The following is a 19,356-nucleotide window of genomic DNA, read 5'->3' as shown; positions in this document are numbered from 1 at the left end:
TATACTCTCTAACAAAACTGGCAAATAAAAAAAAAGAAACGCTTGTGTTTTCTAAAATTTCTAATACCGGTATTAAAACCGGTATCCCGATATTAAGATTTAAACAATACCGAATACCGGTATTGAAATTTTGGTCCGGTATTGCAATCCCTAGTTTCGAATAGTAACAATTTGATACGGAAAAGAAAGCTATATAGAAAAGATAAGGATGCGGAAGTTGCGAGAAATGAGTGTTTCAGAGAAATAGATAAAAGACAGCACAAGTAAGTGGGCCGAACATTCATCAGAAGACATAAGAGATGGGAAAAAATGGGCAAACAGTACTTGGTAGATTAAGTGCTCTGGTTTCATAGGTGGAAGAAAAGAGAGGAGTTTTGGATAGTGTGCGCCAGATTAAGAAGCAGCCAAGCCGTGGATCAAAGAAAACTCTTAGTGTATTGTTGTTGAATGACCACTATTGCATATGGTTATAGAAGACAAGGTATTATTACAAACATTCATCTAAACACACATATATTTTCAAAACGAAAAAAAAAATCAAGAAAGCGAACCTACGCAAAGTCCATTTAACTGTTTTTGCTGTGCAATTCTGACAAGAGAGGAAACAAATTGCTTGTTATTTGTAAAAATGAAAAATAACAATGTTTAAAGTATACACGATCATTAAATGCACACTTTAATGCATGCAATACTGAAGATTGGTTTAGAAATAGTGTGAAACTGATAAAAAATGACATTTTGTTTTATTCAAGCAATTGCCACCTCATGCGCCTTAACTGTATTTAAAGCACGCTACAAAGTTTTAGTCAGTGAAGTCTGTATCCCTTATCCAATCATAAGATTAAAGAATCTCCCTACTTTGAGAGATATATGCATAGGGCAAGAGGTTAATGACGAAGAAGTGGAGACAGAAGAGAAAGAATTTCTGCACGCGTTGCATTGAGAAAATCAGGCCTATACCGTACTGGTATTTTGATGAGCATTGTGTGAATGACTGGTTTTCCATCAATTGCCTGGTAGTTCAATAATCATGTTAGTCCGGAAAACAGTTTTATAAAAGTGTGTTATTTTATTTTCGATTCTGTATATAATGTAGACTTTTTGTTTTTAAATAAAACAAATAAATATTATAAATAATGTGTGATCCATTGTTTTCATTTTAGTTTTGTGTAGATTTCATGCCTTTAAATAAAATGGATCAATGCAATAAGTTATGTTGTGTTATTTATTGTTTTTCTTTTATCCTTTTATTATCATATTGTTTCGTATTATTTTAAATGTATTTTAGTTGTATATATCTTTTACATGTAATGATTAGCGAATTGGATTCAGAATGATACCTAGCATTTAAAATAAAGTAGTTAAAATTCTAATTCCAATAAATATTTAATAATTGATCAAAATAATTTATCGATCTGTCTATGTGACAACAAATTGAAACTGTTTCCTCTCATAAACATAATAATAATTGCAATAATTGTCTATCGTTTAGATTTTTGTAGAAGATGAGTTTAAAGTAATATGTTTCTCATTTTATTATTAATCAACATATCTAAGATAAAAGTAATATAAATATTTTGTATAGTTACAAAGTTTATTGTTTACGTGAGCTGAAAATAAAAATAATGAAATTTTATTGGCTATTTGCCATTTTTATCTGAAGAAAACCTCAAAGCATTATGTGCAATTAAGGCTAGTATCGTTTACTCCAAAAACTAATTCCTAAATTAAAAACCATTTTTTAAACCAAATCTACTCGTTAGCTGGTAAACGGGATCGGCTCATCTTTAAATATAGGAAAAAATATCCAATACAAATGAGAATATTTATTTTTCATTTGGATATTATTGAATATCGATAGAGCTTCAAAATGAATCAATGGGAGCAATAATGAAGATGCCAGAAATTTTTGGAAAAGAACTGTAGGCTTAAAAAGAATACTAACGAATTCTTCAACCGAAACTAATCTAAATACAGTAAAGATATTTTAATTTTCAAGAGAAATGTGATAGGAATTGCAGAAAATAGATAATGCCTCTTCAATTATGTAACAGAAAATTGAGTAAATTAGCCTTCAATGATGAAACATTTGTGCAATGAGAACTGAAATGAAATTGAATTTCAAGATTTTCGAAGAAACTGAATTTAAACATTTGAAGATTTATTCAAAAGTAACATGCACATTGAAAACCATCAAACTTGGTTTACAAATGGTTCTTAAAATTATTTGATTTTTTTTCTCAAAGCCTACAATTTTACAAGTACATCAAAATCTTCAAAAGTATCTGCTGTGTATGAGTAATCATATAGTTCAGTGACCACTCGCACAACTGAAATCAGATTTTTCAGACCTGCGAACTGAACAATAGAAACAAATAAAACTTTTCTCTCCGGTCACCTGTGGGTCATCTCTCACATCCTCTCCATATCAGCCTCAATTACATAGTTGTAAATGATTCCATCATTGACTGCAGAACCTCAAAGATCTGTTTGACTTTTACAAGCTTGAAATAGAAGAGAAACCTTTAAGATCATTTTAAGAGATTACACCGAATAGTTTTAATTCGCTTTTATCCCGAATAGATCTTTGAGAAGTACGTACAATTGTTCCTGATAATTCTATTTAACAGTTATATCATGAAAGATGGGTCTAGAAAATAAAAGCAATATTTCAGAATGTTTCGAAAAACCTTTTGGACATAACAGCTAAGTTTCCTAATATAATATGTGGAGCCTGTCATACTTGCGATGCATATCGTTAGGGATATTGAAAATTTTAAATTTTGAACATTCTTTCATAACACATGAGTCAACTGGTCTAGATGACATAATTTTCAGAAAGTTTCAGTAATCTGTTATATTGAATGATCGTGTCATCAAAGTTTTTGAATTTTGCTTCCTCGGCAGTGTCAGAAATGTCTCCTAAATTAGAACGCTTCTTTGCTAATAGAAAACTTAACACTTAACATTAAAAGCTCTCGAGTAGAAAAAAGGAATGGAGAATCCGATACTGAAAAGATTAAGAAAGTTTTAATAAAAAAATGATGTTTAAACTATATTATATACATCAGAAATAAATAGAGGTGGCGAACGCATCGAAATGTCAAGCAAATTAATTTAATTCAAAGGTCGATTAAATTTTCCCCCTGAACTGAATACAAAACAGAAATATCTTAGATTTCGCACATGAGAACTTACGCAATTAATTAACTTGAGATAAAGCACTCACTATTGATTAAATCCAGTATCAATCTTATATTTTTAAAGAAAAGAATTTCATCGAAAAGCCATAGAAGTCAATTTAATTGGATATAACTGTGATGATTAAGGAAAGAAATTTTGTGATTTGCTGCTAAATGTTGCATCCAAAGAGTCAATCAGGGTTTCTGAATTTACTTTTTGATTTTGAAGAGAAGATTTCTGAATGAAACCGAATGAAATTAGGAGAAGCTGTAGATAGAATTGATTTCTAAAGAAGAATAAGGCGATGAACATGCAGCAGAGAAACCTTTAATGAAAAATATGCGGAAAGTCACACCGCAACAGTTTATAATAAAATCAATCGAAAAAAACTGAAAAAAGCTGAAACGTTTGTTAATATTTTAAAGAAAGGGAGTAGATGCATTTATGAAAATATTTGAACATCCAGAAATTAATTAAAGGAACATTAAATTCAAGCAATAAAACTTTAATTATTAAGCTGCCACTTGTTCTAAATTAATATATTTAATTTTGCAAAACTTGGAATTAAAAAAAAAACAGTAACAATTTTTTTCAGCCCTATCATGAAAATGGGCCTATAAAAAATGTTTTCCAATGGTTTAACGAACAATTAAATATCAAACTTGATCAGTCTTTCAAAAATGCTACGAAATTGCAAATTAATTGCAGGTCCTGTTAAATGTTAAACTTCAAAGCAATCTGTTCAGATTATCACAGGCATCCTGATATTGGAATATTTTTTGTGACTTTCTGTAGCAACTGGTTTTATGTCTCATATGAAGCTTATTCCTTCTGATATATAGAAATAATAGTAGATAATTATATATTTCTGTGCCAATAAAGCATTAGTTATAGCAGCTGATGTGAAAGGAACTAAAGAATCGGAAAGGAATTAAAATCAAGAGTAAAAATGACAGTTAAATCCTTAAAACATTGTCTGGGTATTGAATGAAATTTTGTGAAAAAGGACGAAAAAAAAAATAAATAAAACGCACACCAAAGAGATTTTGATTAAATTTTGCAAACAAATATAAATCGAGCTTTAATTTTAATGTTGTCATTTTTAACCTGAACAAGAAAAAAGCTTGTGGAACACGAGAAATAATCGTTGCAGAGAAAAAGTGCAAATATGTTTCATGTTCGATCGTGGGCCAGATTCGGTTTAGGGTGTCCCTATGAATTTTCACCATTTAGAAAATTCATTCAAAAAATTATTGGACATAAATTTATGTAATTAAAATTTATTTGAAAAGTTAAGTATCCTAATGAATGTGCAATGCAGAAATGAAAAATATTAAAGAATATTCTATTAAGGATGAGATGAAAAATATTAAAGAATATTCTATTAAGGATGAGATGAAAAATATTAAAGAATATTCTATTAAGGATGAGATGAAAAATATTAAAGAATATTCTATTAAGGATGAGATGAAAAATATTAAAGAATATTCTATTAAGGATGAGATTTGATTATGTCAATCAACAAGAAAATTGTTTAGCTGAAAGAAATGAATTGTTGCAACATCATTAAAAGAAGGTGGGATTATTGCAACTACAAAAAGGTCAAAAGAAAATCTTTGATTAAGAATTCTCTGTGTGGGTCTTATCAATTGAGCTGTGATTCCAGTACAATATTGGAATTTTGCATCCAGAAAATATACATAGACTACAGATATTCCGGGGTCTCAAAAATAATAATATTAAGTATTTTCTGAGAGGAAAACTTTTAAATAAAAAGTTCTTAATGGAGCAAATTTTTCAACATAGACTTTATTTCCTCTGTGAGCAATTGATATATGTCAGAATTTTATGTCATTTTTACAAAAATAAACATTATAAAAATTAAAAATCGAAATAAAACGATCATCTTCGATAGTTTAACGGATCTTCATCTTTCGAAAAACCCCCATTTAAACACTCTTTTTTATCTATCTGATTGTAAACAAGGCGACACAAACAGCGAATTCAGCTTCAATATTAAAATGTGTTTAACCAACATTACGCCAAATGTGTCGGTTTTTCTCAGATTTTGAACTAAATCTGTGAAAGGAAGTGATGCCTGTTCTTCCTTATGTGAAGACGCAGATTCAATAACTCAAAGAAATAGACAATGAAATTTAGTGCATAATATTTTGTAATCCAAAATGTAAATGATGAATACATTTTAAATCATATTTCTTGCAGTAGTGATCATTTGTTTGTTTATTTGTAAACATATATTTAAAGCAGCAAACCAAAAATAAAATAATTTGAATAAAAGGTATTTGACATGGCATTTTGCGATTGTAATTATATATTTGCATTAAAATATGGATTTAACCGATCTGAAAAACTGTGTTCAACATGCATAACGGATTTTTTTCGTTACATAATGAAACATAATTCACTGCGCATTAAGTAATAAGACGCGAATGTCTGTTAAGGAGGTGGTGAAATGGGTAGCTATTTATCTTGCCTACTTAATGAGACAGTGGAGGGCTTGCTTTTTCCTCTCCCACTTCGAACTCCGTGATTCGGAAAGGGATCGTTGGCTTAGTAAGAACAGAAAAGAGGATGCAATATTGTCTACGTATACGATAAATTCGAGGGGAGAATATTCATGCTGAATTTGTAAGATTGAAATCTCCATTGAGAAAGGAAAATATTTATCTGAGTAGATGCATGCCAAATAATTAAAAATATTTACTTTCTTAAATATGATAATCGCTATTTTAAGCAATCTATTTTCCGTAAATTTTTTACCATATTATGCTCTCGACACCTCTGCTCGTTTTGATATTATTATCGAAGATTTCAAAGTTTTCGCCAGTATAAATATTTCATGTCACAAAAATATTTATTAAGACCGATACTTGTGTTGAATTATTAAGAATATATTAATTGGAATCAATATTTATTTAAAAAAAAAAAAAAAAAAAACTTGAAATATTTTATAAAAAATATTTTAACCGAATGATTTTCCAATAAGTTTATTTTAGATTCCTTGAGCAATTTCATTGAAATATTAAAAGAACTTAGACTTTTAGTATCAATTTGATAATTAATTACAGTTAATTACAACTGCAGAATATTTTGAAAATGCTATTTTTTTAGACTTTTGTGCAAAAGACTACTTTTTTAGATTTTGTAATAATAGAAATAGAAATGACTGATTCTATGATTTTTCTGGACTTCAATTAGAATAACGCTGATGAGAACAAATGCTAAATGACGGGAAAACTTGTGAAGCGCATTTCGCGATCTGACTTCTAATATTATCTTTGAGCTGTTAGTTGCTTTTAAATGCATTTCAAGAAAAAACTTTTTCAGCTTCAAATCAAATTTTACATAATGCTATAATAATACAATTAGAAAGAAAAATACGATATCTTTTCAGGCTTTCGCGATATAGAATAGTCTTTGACAAACTGAATAAATATTTGTATTATTTTAATATGTCTTTTGACAATCATTGCTTGTTTCCCTGGGAAAAGTATTTTAGTTCTAAATATTTGGTAAAAAAGAAACTAAAGGAAAGGCTAACTGCAAGTAACAGAAATGTATTAGAATCTTAAAAATCAATATTATTTTTAGTCACTTACTGCTTTCATTCATTCAGAAAACAATAGAAAAAATTTTACACACGTTTTATGATGCAAATATCTCAAAACTGCATGCAGTTGCTGAGAATATAAAATCGAAATATTTAACAATGGAACGATTCATTTGATGAACTTTTCCCAAAGAAAGCATTGTTTGTTTCTAATTATTTTGTAATATTTTCTCACAATATTTGTTTATGGATATTTTTAATATAAAAAAGGAAATACGTTAATCGCTGAGATTATTTTACTTATAAATGTAAATTATCGTAATCATGAAAATCCATGAAATTTTTAGTATATTGCCACAAGAATTATCACATTCGAATTCCTAATTATTTGTTAATAAAAATGTTTAGATAAAAATAAAAGTCACTCTCTATTTATGAATCCGAAGTGACTCTACATTTCAACTTTTAAAAGTCTCTTTTGGCAAGAAAATCTACTTTTAGAAGATTTTTTGTTACGATACCTTTCCGAGAATCAGTATATAAATCACATGGTAAAATACTAAAGCTGGTCTTTTTAGCAGGAGAACTAAACTATTTTCAGATTCAAATATGTTTTTTTATGATCTAGTACCAAATGCTCTATCATATACAAAGCGATAATAAAATGGAAATGGATTATTTTTTACGGAATTATTTTTTTTCTGAGAAAAATCTGTAACGTAAGGAATTTTCAGTAGTTGTTTTGTCCTTCTTGTCATACTTGAATACAGCACTGAAATATTTATTTTTCTATTGATTACAGCTTTCAATTAAATTAATAGAGAAAAAACTTTAGTTAGTTGTTATTTTTTTCTTCTTAAATTTTAATTCGACAAAATCTTGATATCGACACATCGTCACATACTTTAGTTTGTCGTGTTGTTACAAATAATAGCTAATTATGAAAACTATAACTGAGCCATTTAAAATGTGGTGGATAATCTTTAAAGAATGCATGGAATCTAAAAACATTTTACGTCCATGATTTATTTTTATATGCTTTTATTTAGCTTGACCAGATTCTTGCTTCTGAAAAAGGCATTTATTCATTTACCCGCTTCCTAATGTGTTAGAAAGATGAAATTTTACGAACTTAGCATATTGCTATTGCAAAAAAAAATGTTGGAAGCTTCGGAACTTAATTATCTGTTAAATTTAATTATTTCAATTAATTCTATTTTTCTGAAATTGGAATTTTTGGTAATTAATTTGAGAAAAATTGCTAAATTATAGTTTATTACTGAAAAAATAAATAAAAAATAGAGAAAAAAAGAAAGCTATTTTTTAAATCGCTAATGAAGGAGAGCTTTCAAAATTTAAATGTCTTTAAACTAAATTTATTGACTGAATCAAAATGTCTTCTCTTTATCCAATCCAAATCAGAAAGTCATACGCATTTTCAACTTACCCATTGAATCATTATTTAGTGAAGTTGTTGCCATGATAAAAAGAAGACTCTAATTCTCCCCTCAATGCCCGTTGTTGAACTTGAATAAGTAGATTACGGTTTAAATCGAGATATTTAAAGGCGTTTTGATATGGTCACTTTAACTCTTGTTACAGAATAACCAGAGACATGAAAATTCATAAATTCGGGGAATACATGTTAATTGCGTCGATCATGGAAGATTAGTGAAACCTGTTAATTTAATAGCAGTAACTTGTTAGAAGTGTTAACTATGTAGTAACTTCTTTCAGTAATTTCCCTCTATCTAAAGAAACGGCATCCAATCTTCATTTTAATGGATACTAATTGTTTTCCCCTTTCTGCAAAAACCAGAGTTGAGGAACAAATTTATTTGTGATAAATGCCCCTCCCCTCTATTTATAAAAATATCAGTCAATAAATATTTCAATGTAAGATAAACTAAAATTTGGATATGGTTCATTGTATAATATGAAGAACCATTTTTATCCAAATTGAATGGATTTGTTTAGATATTTAGATGTAATGATTGCAAATAGATCAAATACATTTTCCTTTTTTTATTCAGGGTTATATTGGAATAATTATTTAAATACGTTTTTATTAATCCAGTGCTGCAATATCAAAATTCTTACACAATTAATATGTCTCATTCCGGCTACTCCATTAATGGTTCTAATGAAAAATGGTAATTCGTTTCGAAATATTCTTTATTAATTCAAGATCGCATGAAATATATCCCGTTAAACTGAATCGTCAAATCAAGTCAAATCTAAATCAAAGTAAAATCTAAATCAAACAAATCTTAAAGTCAGTTAAAAACATTTTATTCCATCTTTTTTCCAATAAAAGAATTGGTAATCAATACAAACAAATCTTCAATTTTTTTTATAGAAATTTTTACTTACTTTTAGAACTTATTTTTAATTTTATAATACTTTTTTAAAGATATAATGAATATAATTATAAGTGTTTTTGTAAATGTCCTTCTATATATTTTATTTTGTTTGTAGTTTTCTAATAATATTAGATATATGGTTAATATATTAATTATTATTATTCTAAGCACATTTCCTTTGTATATTTATAATCATAGGATGAATCAGATTAAATATATTTGTAATTCTATATTATATAGTTCCTTCTTTTATGTATTACACTAATATGAGACTTGCTCAGAAAGTATTATTCCTGTGAGGGATAAATTAAAAGTAATATTACTCGGAAAAAAGATAGCTAATGTTGAGCAACAGATTTAATATGCTCATCGGTGTAATTAGATGCAAGAGTCCAAAAACTGATGCCGCGGAGTCAGTCTTTGGATTTAAGCGTCGTAGAAAAATTATCGCTTGCATAAAGAATCACTCTGTATTAGTACAAATTCTAAGAATGTGTCAGGTACCCATTTCATATAAACCACCTATCATTATAAATATCATTTTGCATATATTTTATTAATTCCTTTTTTCTTTTATGTGTCTACTCTCATCCGTATGTCCCGAGCCTTTCTACATTTGATGAATCGATACGAGATGTCCTCTTCATTGGAACCGCAGTGACAGATCGTAAGGTGTGATCCAAGAATATGCACCCCGGAATCGTGTTGGAAGCAAATTCTGGTTCCTGTTTACCGCTCAGCATCTGACGAGGATTCTGAAAGAAAAAAATGTTCATCACGATATTGCTCTCCAGCATCCAAACATTTCCCCTTATATTGCGTAAACAGATAAAATCCTGCCATTCTCGTATGAATTCAAGAAACTAGGCATGGACTTCTTTTCAAAAACTCCATTTATTTATCTGAACTTCATATCATCTTCCTAAAAAATGAGATTCGAAGCGCAACTTTAATTGTTGGACTGTGACTTTTAAGAACTTTACCTCTGTACAATTGAACAATTTCCCTGAGTACATTTGATTTTATCTTTTAGCGGACTTTGACATTTTTTAATGAATTCTATTAATTCGTACGAACTCTACATTATTCATGAACTTTTATTTAAAAAAAATGAACTTCGATTTAGTACTTTAATTTTAGAACAGTAATTTTGATGAACTGTACTCTTCAAATATGTTAAGGAAATTTCCTGACTACATTTGATTAGCTGTATTGTATATCTTCGATGTTGAAAATATTTTGTATAGTTATAATTTACATTACATTGTATTGCACCTTTTGTAATCAAAATTTAATGCATTTAAATTATATTGTAAAATTTATAATTTATATTATGTATAATGTATATAATGTAACGTATATTGCATGTATATATTTCATGATTGTAGTTATCATTTTGCATGTGTATGTATCATTGTTGTAGTTATCATTTTGCATGTATATGTATAATTGTATTGCACTTTTTGTAATCGAAATTGAAATGTATTGTAAAATTTATATTATATTTGGAAACCATCTGGCCTCCAACAAAAGAAACGGGAGGTAATAAGATAGCCGGAATGGCTCATGTGGGCACGTACCTCTCGCATCCAGACACTTGCTTTATGAGCTGGGTGCGATTGCTGCGTAGTCAGTAGGTGTGTGTCATGTGTCACTTATTTTTACTATAAGCTGAAACCTTAGGTTGACAGTAAGAAGAAATAATATTACCTATGCAAATAATACTCCCTATAATTTTAAATATATTCATATGTAATTTAATAGCTTTGGAATTTAACCATCAATGCTTAAAAGTAATATGATTATTTAACTTATAAATTAGGGCTTAAAAGTTGGAAAACATTATTTGCAGGTACACAAATAATGCTCCTTGTAATATAAAATATATTAGTATATTATTAAATAGCTGTGGGCTTTAACCAGCAATTTGTCAAAAAAACATGATTATAGGATAAATTTAGGCTCAAAAATAAGAATTTTTTGTAGGTGTTTCACCCACGGATTAAGCGTTATTTGTAGGTACTCCATCCAGAAACTAAATTTTATTTTTAGGTACTGAGAAATTTAGAATTCCTTTTGTAGGATTTATATTTTAAATTGGTATGAAGTAATTTAATTACATTGTTAGAGAGATAATTCAGTGATTTGACGAAAACTTGTGATGCTCGAAATCTATTTTCCCACATGAAGATCGTTAAATTTTTTTGATTTCGAAGTATTTATTGAATCCTTTAGAGCTGAAATTTCCTCTCAGATTTTGAATCAAATGTCAAAGTTGCAGTGCTTTCGTCGATTTAAATGCATTATATAAACCATTAAATATTTTCTAATATTCCATTCTATGTAAATCCGAAGGAAATATGATGTTAATTCTTTTCCTTTATACCCTTTTTTAAAAGAACGACAGTCACAAAAATTAACTACCTCGTCATGCATAAGTATTTAATAAACAGTTCGCGGTACATTAGTAAATAGTGGTTTCTCTAGATGATGATTGTTTCGATCGGTATGCCTTTCCTTATAGCAAAACATGAAGGTATTAAGCTGCAGAAATGCACTGTTTTCTTAATTTTACTGCTTTCTATGATCAAATTTTCTTATCCGGCAAATTTAGTTTCTATTTCCAATTTATCTGGTACTGAAACCGTTTTTCCTAAATTAAGAAAGAAAGTGCTTTATAGAGTAATTTTAAAGCCACTAAGAAGAACGCTAACGCATCAAGAACGTATAACTTTTTATTTTCTACTTTTCGTCTCTCAATTTATATATTTCATTCTATTTAATTAATGTATTAAATGAAAATGTGCACATGATGTGTTGACAATCACCAACGCAGATTGTTTCGCCTGAACTACTATATTTTGGAGCATACAATCTCCAAAGGATGAGAATGCGCATGTCCAGCCGTTATTTTTGAAATGACAAAAGAATTTTAAATATTTAAATATTCAGCCCAATTTTTGCGTTTTTCGGCAATAATCGGACATTTATTATAGAAAATTATTTTTTAACTTTTCTAAAATATATAAATTAATTTTTATTGTTATAAATTTAGCTGTAATTTTTCTCAATCTCTAATTTTAAAAAAATGTCGTATAGTTTACAGCGAGAGTTAAGATTGCTCCATCTAATAAGAAATAGCATATCTATCGCAAAAAAAATATTTTTTTTTCTAGCGCATATTGCATTAAAAATACGTAAGTGACCCCCTAAAAAGAAAATATGATTTCGAAAATAGATTATTATCCCAGTTAGATTTACAATGCCACTATGATGCCATAGGATATACATTCGACTCGGACAAACAAACGTGAAGCAACAAATTGACGTGAAGTTTGTAAATTAACATGCCTAACTTTGTATAAAACAATTGATGCTTAAAATTAATTTAGAAAAATAACAAAAAGCAATTTATGAATAAAGTTGTTAAGAGCATTATAATAAATAAAAATTCCTATTTAACGAACCAGTCGATCATGGAAGTTAGTTTAAATATTGTGAAATCCTGGGAGAAAGGCTTCTCAAATTAACTGCTAAATGACGTTACACATCTGGGAACAATATAATTAAATTAATTTCTTAATTCATGATTTTTTTCTTATAAAATGAAATAATGCATCAAGGCGAATACTTATATTTGAAATATTTGTCAAATTTACGAACAAAAATAATTTGTTCGTCATATAGATAAAAACGTAAAACGATAAGAATGGAAATTCTCTGAAAATAACAATTCAAGTGCATATAGGACCCAATTTAAATTAGCTTAAAATGTTGTATCTCTAACTTAACGAGAATGGGATTCGAAAAAGATATTCCGACAGACTGAAGCTATTGCTTTGTAAAGTGCTTGTTGCGATCGACACAGTGGAACTGCAACGCATCTTTGCATCCCCGTGAGTGTATTGTACCTCCAAATAATGCTACCCTTAAAAGTAATGCAAAGTACCATTTAAATCATCATTAAAAAAAGATGCATTTTAATTCTTGTATCATTCGTATTTTAAATACTGCACATTTTTAATCAAATATCAAATTAGCAGTGCTTTTATTGATTTCAATGTATTGAATTCAGCTTGAATTAATTTCTAATATTCTATTCTACGCAAATTCGAGGTAAAGCCGTTGCTAATTAATTTCCATCAAACATTTTATCAAACAACGAAGGTCATAATTTTAAGTACCTCCTGTACAAATATCTGGTAAACGTTCGCTGTACATTTGGTAAAATATGACTACGTAGGTTACAGTTTCGAATCGATATGCTTTCCGTTCAATCAGAACATGAATTTAAACTCGGAAAAATCTATTTTCTTTGAATTAAACTAGAGAAATTCTGTGTTTCCTTAATCGGTTTTTCTGAGCATATCTTGTGAAGGGGCAAATTTAACGTTTTAACTTATAAGGTTCAGCAGAGTTTTTAAAATTAAAAGATAAATTCTTTTAAGTGCTTCTATAAAATACATTTAAATGAAGTCTCTGAAGCATAGAACTATTTCTTCTATTTTTCTACTTTTCCTCCCTTAGTATGTATATTTTATTATATTCCCATTTTCAATAATATTAAATGAAAACGTGTGGGCGCATTGAAACTCAACGGAAATGATAGTTTGACATAAAACTACTTAAATTGGAGCATATAAAATTCGACGGAAAGGAAGGAATTTTTAATCGTTATTTTTGAAATTTCAATAGAATTTCAGTTAATAATAAATTCAGCTCGATTTTTGCGTTTTTTGGCAGTAATCTGATAGTTTATTACAAGAAATAATTTTTAATCCTCTTTGAAAATAACAAATTAATTTTTTGTTAATTAATGTTTAAAGTACTCTAATTTTTTTCGGGATCGCTAATTTTTTTAAAAATTATTTCGAATAATTTACTGTTAAAATTTTCATCGCTCCGTCTAATATATAATAGCATAGATTTCATCTGTTGTCAAAAGATAATGACTGTTGCTTATTACATTGAAATAAAAACTTGAATTTGGAGAAAATTTGCATTTCGAAAATCGCACTCATGCAGTTATATTTTCAGTGTCATTCTGATGCCATCGGATTTAACTTCATAAAAGGATTCCTGTGCAAAATAAACGAAATCTGTGTGAAGCTATCCAATTGACGTATCTAACTTAGTGTAATCCGTGCTTAACTGTATTTAAAAAAGGTAGCTTGGACAAGTTATGCATAAAGGAAATAATAGAACATTAGAATACCATTTAGTCGAGAAAGGCGTTTCGGTATAAATACCAGTAGTATAGAATTATGGGTCAACTTTCTGAAATGAACTGGTAACTGAAACTAAACATGTGGGATCAATTAAATTAAATTAACCAGTAAAAGAAATTAAATTCTTCAATTAATTAAATTAAATTAATTGTTTTATTCATGATTGTGTTCCGGTAAGATTAAAATAGTGGGCTAGAGTGGAGAATGCACGGAGTTGAACTTCTCGACACAATAATACTATATAGGGGAATATTATACACAGATGAAAACTTAAAACCAAAGGACTGGAAAATTGTGGCAAATAACATTTTATATCAGTTGAGATCTGATTTTAATTAGCTTAAATTGTTAAATCACTAACTTAACGAGATAGAGACTCGAAAACAATTCAACAAGAGACTGAGATTATTGCTTTGTCAAGAACTTATCGTGACGGATGAAGTTTAACTGAAATTGATCTTTGAATCGCCGTGGCATACTGTACCTGCAAATAATGCTAACTTACAAAATGTGACTCAATTCAGCCTTAAAGTCAGTTACATTTTAATTCTTATATCATTCGTCTTTTTAAAATATCCTATGTCTGGCCTATACAGAGGCATAGAGAGCTGAACTTAAGTCAACTTTAAGAAACCTGAAGGAAAATGAACCGATGCTTTCGGTGAATGACAGTACAGTCCCATTATCATCATCATCATTCGTGGGAATCGAATTGACTTTTTCTCTTTCAAATGGGTAATTTCATTTCACTGATTTCTTATGTTTAAATTTCAGTCTTTATCGCAGGGTCTAATAAACTGAAATGGCATCATATTATAATGACTCATGTGCCATTTTCAAACCTACGAAATTTTCTCGTCTGCAGTATTTTAAATATGCAGTTCATGAGAGATATTTCTGCTTCTGACCCTAGTAGTGGCTTAGTGCATGTATTGATATATGGGGTATATGTCCGTTACTCTTGACCCCTACCTTGACTAGAGATGTATGTATTTGAAAACAAAAGAAAAAACCCCCGCATTGTTGAGAATGCCAGATATGTAGTTCCGAATTTTTTCCTATAGACAATTTTGTATTGCATGCTAATGCTGCATAGTCACCTAGTGCGTGTTTTAGCTATTCCGTTGCAAGTAATAATATAAAAGTAATATTACATTGCCAGTAAGATGAAACTATGCAGATATAACATGATGCTCAGAGTAATATGTTCTTAAATTTGAAATAATTGTAAATGTAATTATTCGTCAGACTGCATTTTGTTGAAATTAAAATGAACTTTTTTAAGATTCGAAAGTTGTCTTTGTCAAGAGACACTATCATTCGTCGTTTTCTACTTACTGTCAACTTGAGTATTCACCGATTGCTCAATACTGTTTAAATATTAATTCTTCGTTAGTTGTTAACTCCCTGACAGCAGGATCATTTTATAATGACTTATGCTTATAGTGTTAGCACAATTAGCATAACATGTGCACGATATATAACAAATTAGTAAGTTGATATAGAGTAGGTATCAACCTACGAGAACGTAACAGATAACTCTGGAAGTCCTTGAGGAGTCAAGGGAGGTTTTTAACGACAGCCAAGAAAGGTTGTTTTGTGCGCATATTCTTCACATCCAGAATTTCGGCATTCTTTTTATGAGCTGGCATGCGATTAATACGATGACGTTATATTCATAATTTGTTGCTAACTTTTTTTATATTTGCTATCCAAATCATGATCGCAATAAGTTATTTTCCTTTGATTTCATTATTCTCGATTTTTAGATTCGGAGCAACCTTTTTCTCCTCTTCTAGAAAATAACAGATTAAAAGAAACACTTCCGATTTAATGGTAGAGAAATAACAGAATAAATAACTGCTCGGCTAAATTTTGCATTTCTACCGATTTTGAAAAGTATTACATTTTTCAATGTTTATGTTTTAATTCGGGTGAAATGAATGCGGGAATACCCCCTCACTTGTATCCTGAAGCTTTCATGGCTTTTTTTTATGAGCTGGTTTGCGGTTGATGCTAAATACACGAGTAGAGAATACGTTCCGATTTATATTTTCCGTAGTGCCAGGGTGAGAACTAGTCATGCAACAATAGCGAGAATTATTATATTTTAGTTAAAAATGTGTTGCCAAGATTCATAAAATTAAGTTAGATAAACTGAACTACCAATTATTAAATTTTCAATTTCGAAATTGGATTTCATTGAGGCTATTAATACGGAAGTTTTGGGAAAATCTCAATTTAGAAAGAAATTGGAAAATAGGTTCAATTTAGCTTTCATATTGCAAAACAAAATGCTGTAGTTTAATGCATTATATATATTTGCTCTATGGGTTTTTGCATATATTTTCTTATGTTTTTATCAAACCGTTGGAATTTGATAAAATTTGATTGAATTGAGTTTTCGGGGAGGATATTTTTCTGCGGGCTTTTCTTGACGATAAGAGATTTCGTTTATGATCTTTAATCACATTTTTTCGCCGTTCAATTTAATTTTTTACTAGTTTCAATTCGGTTTCTCTTCTTATGCAAGAGCAAAAAATTTGTTCAAACTATGTAATGGAAGTCACACGATCTGAAACAACAGATAACAACCAGTTCTATCTGACTAAATAAATAGTGCATTTCAACGCTAACCTGGGGAAGAGGAGAAAAGGAGGAATATTTAGATCTTAAAGAGAGACATGAAATAAGGGTGTGGCTGGTGAAGATATAATCCTCAACAGTAAACACATGATCTGTTTTCCGTTCGGATAGCCAGAGAATTCGGATTCCAGAGAATTCAGTAAAGATTTGCTTTAATTTCTTTTCATATAATAGAAATATTTTAGCATAATTTTTTTAAACAAAAATGTGTAATATAGTTCACAGACGTATGGGAATAGGTTTTTTTTTTAAATTTCTAAATTCGATTTTATTTTTTATGGTCAGCTCTGTGTTGGCTGCAGAATTTTTATGGCCATCCCTATGATGCCCGTTGACCGAGTTTAGTTAAAAACATTTAATATATTGAATAAAGGCAAAATTAAATAATATTATGAAGATCATTATAGATACAGAACGATTTGTGGCCGTTTAAGAAAATAATCGAATAAAGGTGGCTGTTCAGAGACTTTTTACTGTACTCTGAGTTTAATTGTAACATTCCCGTCGAAAAAGGTTTTTCAGTTGGCATCTTCCTTAGTCGCTCCTAAAACATTACCAGAGTTTAATTAGAAAGTTAGACATTCGTGACTGCAACAGCAATCTATTCTAAACATCAACTATTTTTTTACGTGACTGAGGATGGATTTCAACTTACATAGCAATGAAAGATAAAAAATGCCGATTGTTTGTGATGATTCAAATTTAGAAACAGAGCAATTATCTTTGGAAAAAAATGCGATCAATATTAACTCTCATAACTTATCAACCAAGAGTCCTGACTAAATACGAGGGTCGAACTATTATGCCAAAAAATTAAATGTAATACAATTTAATATTTAGCTTTTATGTGTGTGATGGACATAACACATACCTTCACATACCTAACATACACACTTCACATACCTTCTAAAAACTTTCATACCATACAGTATGATGTTTTCAGAGATGGAACATCTAAGGTCCTAAAAATTCTATAACTATAAACTCACTGCAGGGAATTTTATCAAGAGAGGCATACAAAGAAAAAAATGAGTGAAAGAATATAAAATAATGGAACAACGCCGCAAAAATAGATGGCAAGTCTATGCATATATATTATTTTTTACAAAAAAATAATAATACTTCATAATATAATAAAATTTCTGAAGAAATACACTTCAATTGAGAACAATCATTTAAAAAATCTAAGAAATTAAAAAAATTACCATACAGTTTAAGTCGGTAAAAGATATAAAGTAGTTATGATTTTTTTTTGTTTATTACTGTGAGAGTAATTCTTGTATTATTTATACTACTCAAGTTTTTGCTGTGTTTTTTTTATTTCAAACTTACTTCCTTATTGTCAGAATTTTTGTAATGATCTTGTACTGGAATGCCGCAAGACATTTTTTTTAAACAAGGCACTAGTAATGTTGGTAATGCAAATATCTTGAAACATAAGTGGTTGAAGAAAAGTTATGGAAATCCAGTTGAAAGAAAAGTGTCAAGAGCTTGCTGTTAAATATTTAATACTTTTCGTTGAAATAGAACCTGCGGATTGAACAGGATTATTTTAAAATAAATATCGCTGTAAGGAGCGTTTAGGATATGAGGCTATATATGTCTTTGTTTAAAGCTAATTTTGTAAAACACAGTTCTGTTAAATATGATCAAGAATCATAATGAAATTATCTTTCATCTGAAAGGATGAATACTTGTTGAATAATTGTTAAATTTCCTCATAAGTTAATTCGAAATTATTTCATGCTATTTGTTTTATTGGCTAATTTTTAATTCATTTTTATAAAAATCGCAAAAAAATCAAAAAAGAAAAAAATCCGACACATATTTTTCAATATATCGCCCCTTCATACATTAAAGTAATTTGATTTCACAACTAAATCAAACCCTTAACGCTGTTGATAAAAAATCCTTTTGTGCGATATGATAGTTTAATAGAATGCGGCAGTGGATGGTCTCAAAACTAGTCTAGAATACAGGAAAAGTACAGAAGTAAAAGATTAGATTTAGAACTTTACATTTTAGAAAAATGTAGTAACATGCACAAATTTAAGATTCGGAGGATTCTCTAAAACCCAGCGATTCATAAAAGTCTAAAGATAGATGCATAGACGATTCATAAAAGTCTAAAGATAGATGCATAGACGATTCATAAAAGTCTAAAGATAGATGCATAGACGATTCATAAAAGTCTAAAGATAGATGCATAGACGATTCATAAAAGTCTAAAGATGAAACTGTTTGAATGATATAACTCTTTATCTGTATATAAATCGTAAATTGAAACTTGAAAGAAGGAATTATAGATATGCATGTCTTTGTTTCCGTAAAGAAACTTTTCAATCCCGTATTTTTTACTCATTTT

The sequence above is a fragment of the Argiope bruennichi genome, chromosome 10 (assembly GCF_947563725.1).
Source record: "Argiope bruennichi chromosome 10, qqArgBrue1.1, whole genome shotgun sequence".
Classification (NCBI taxonomy): Eukaryota; Metazoa; Arthropoda; class Arachnida; order Araneae; family Araneidae; genus Argiope; species Argiope bruennichi.
This window is presented reverse-complemented; position numbering follows the sequence as displayed.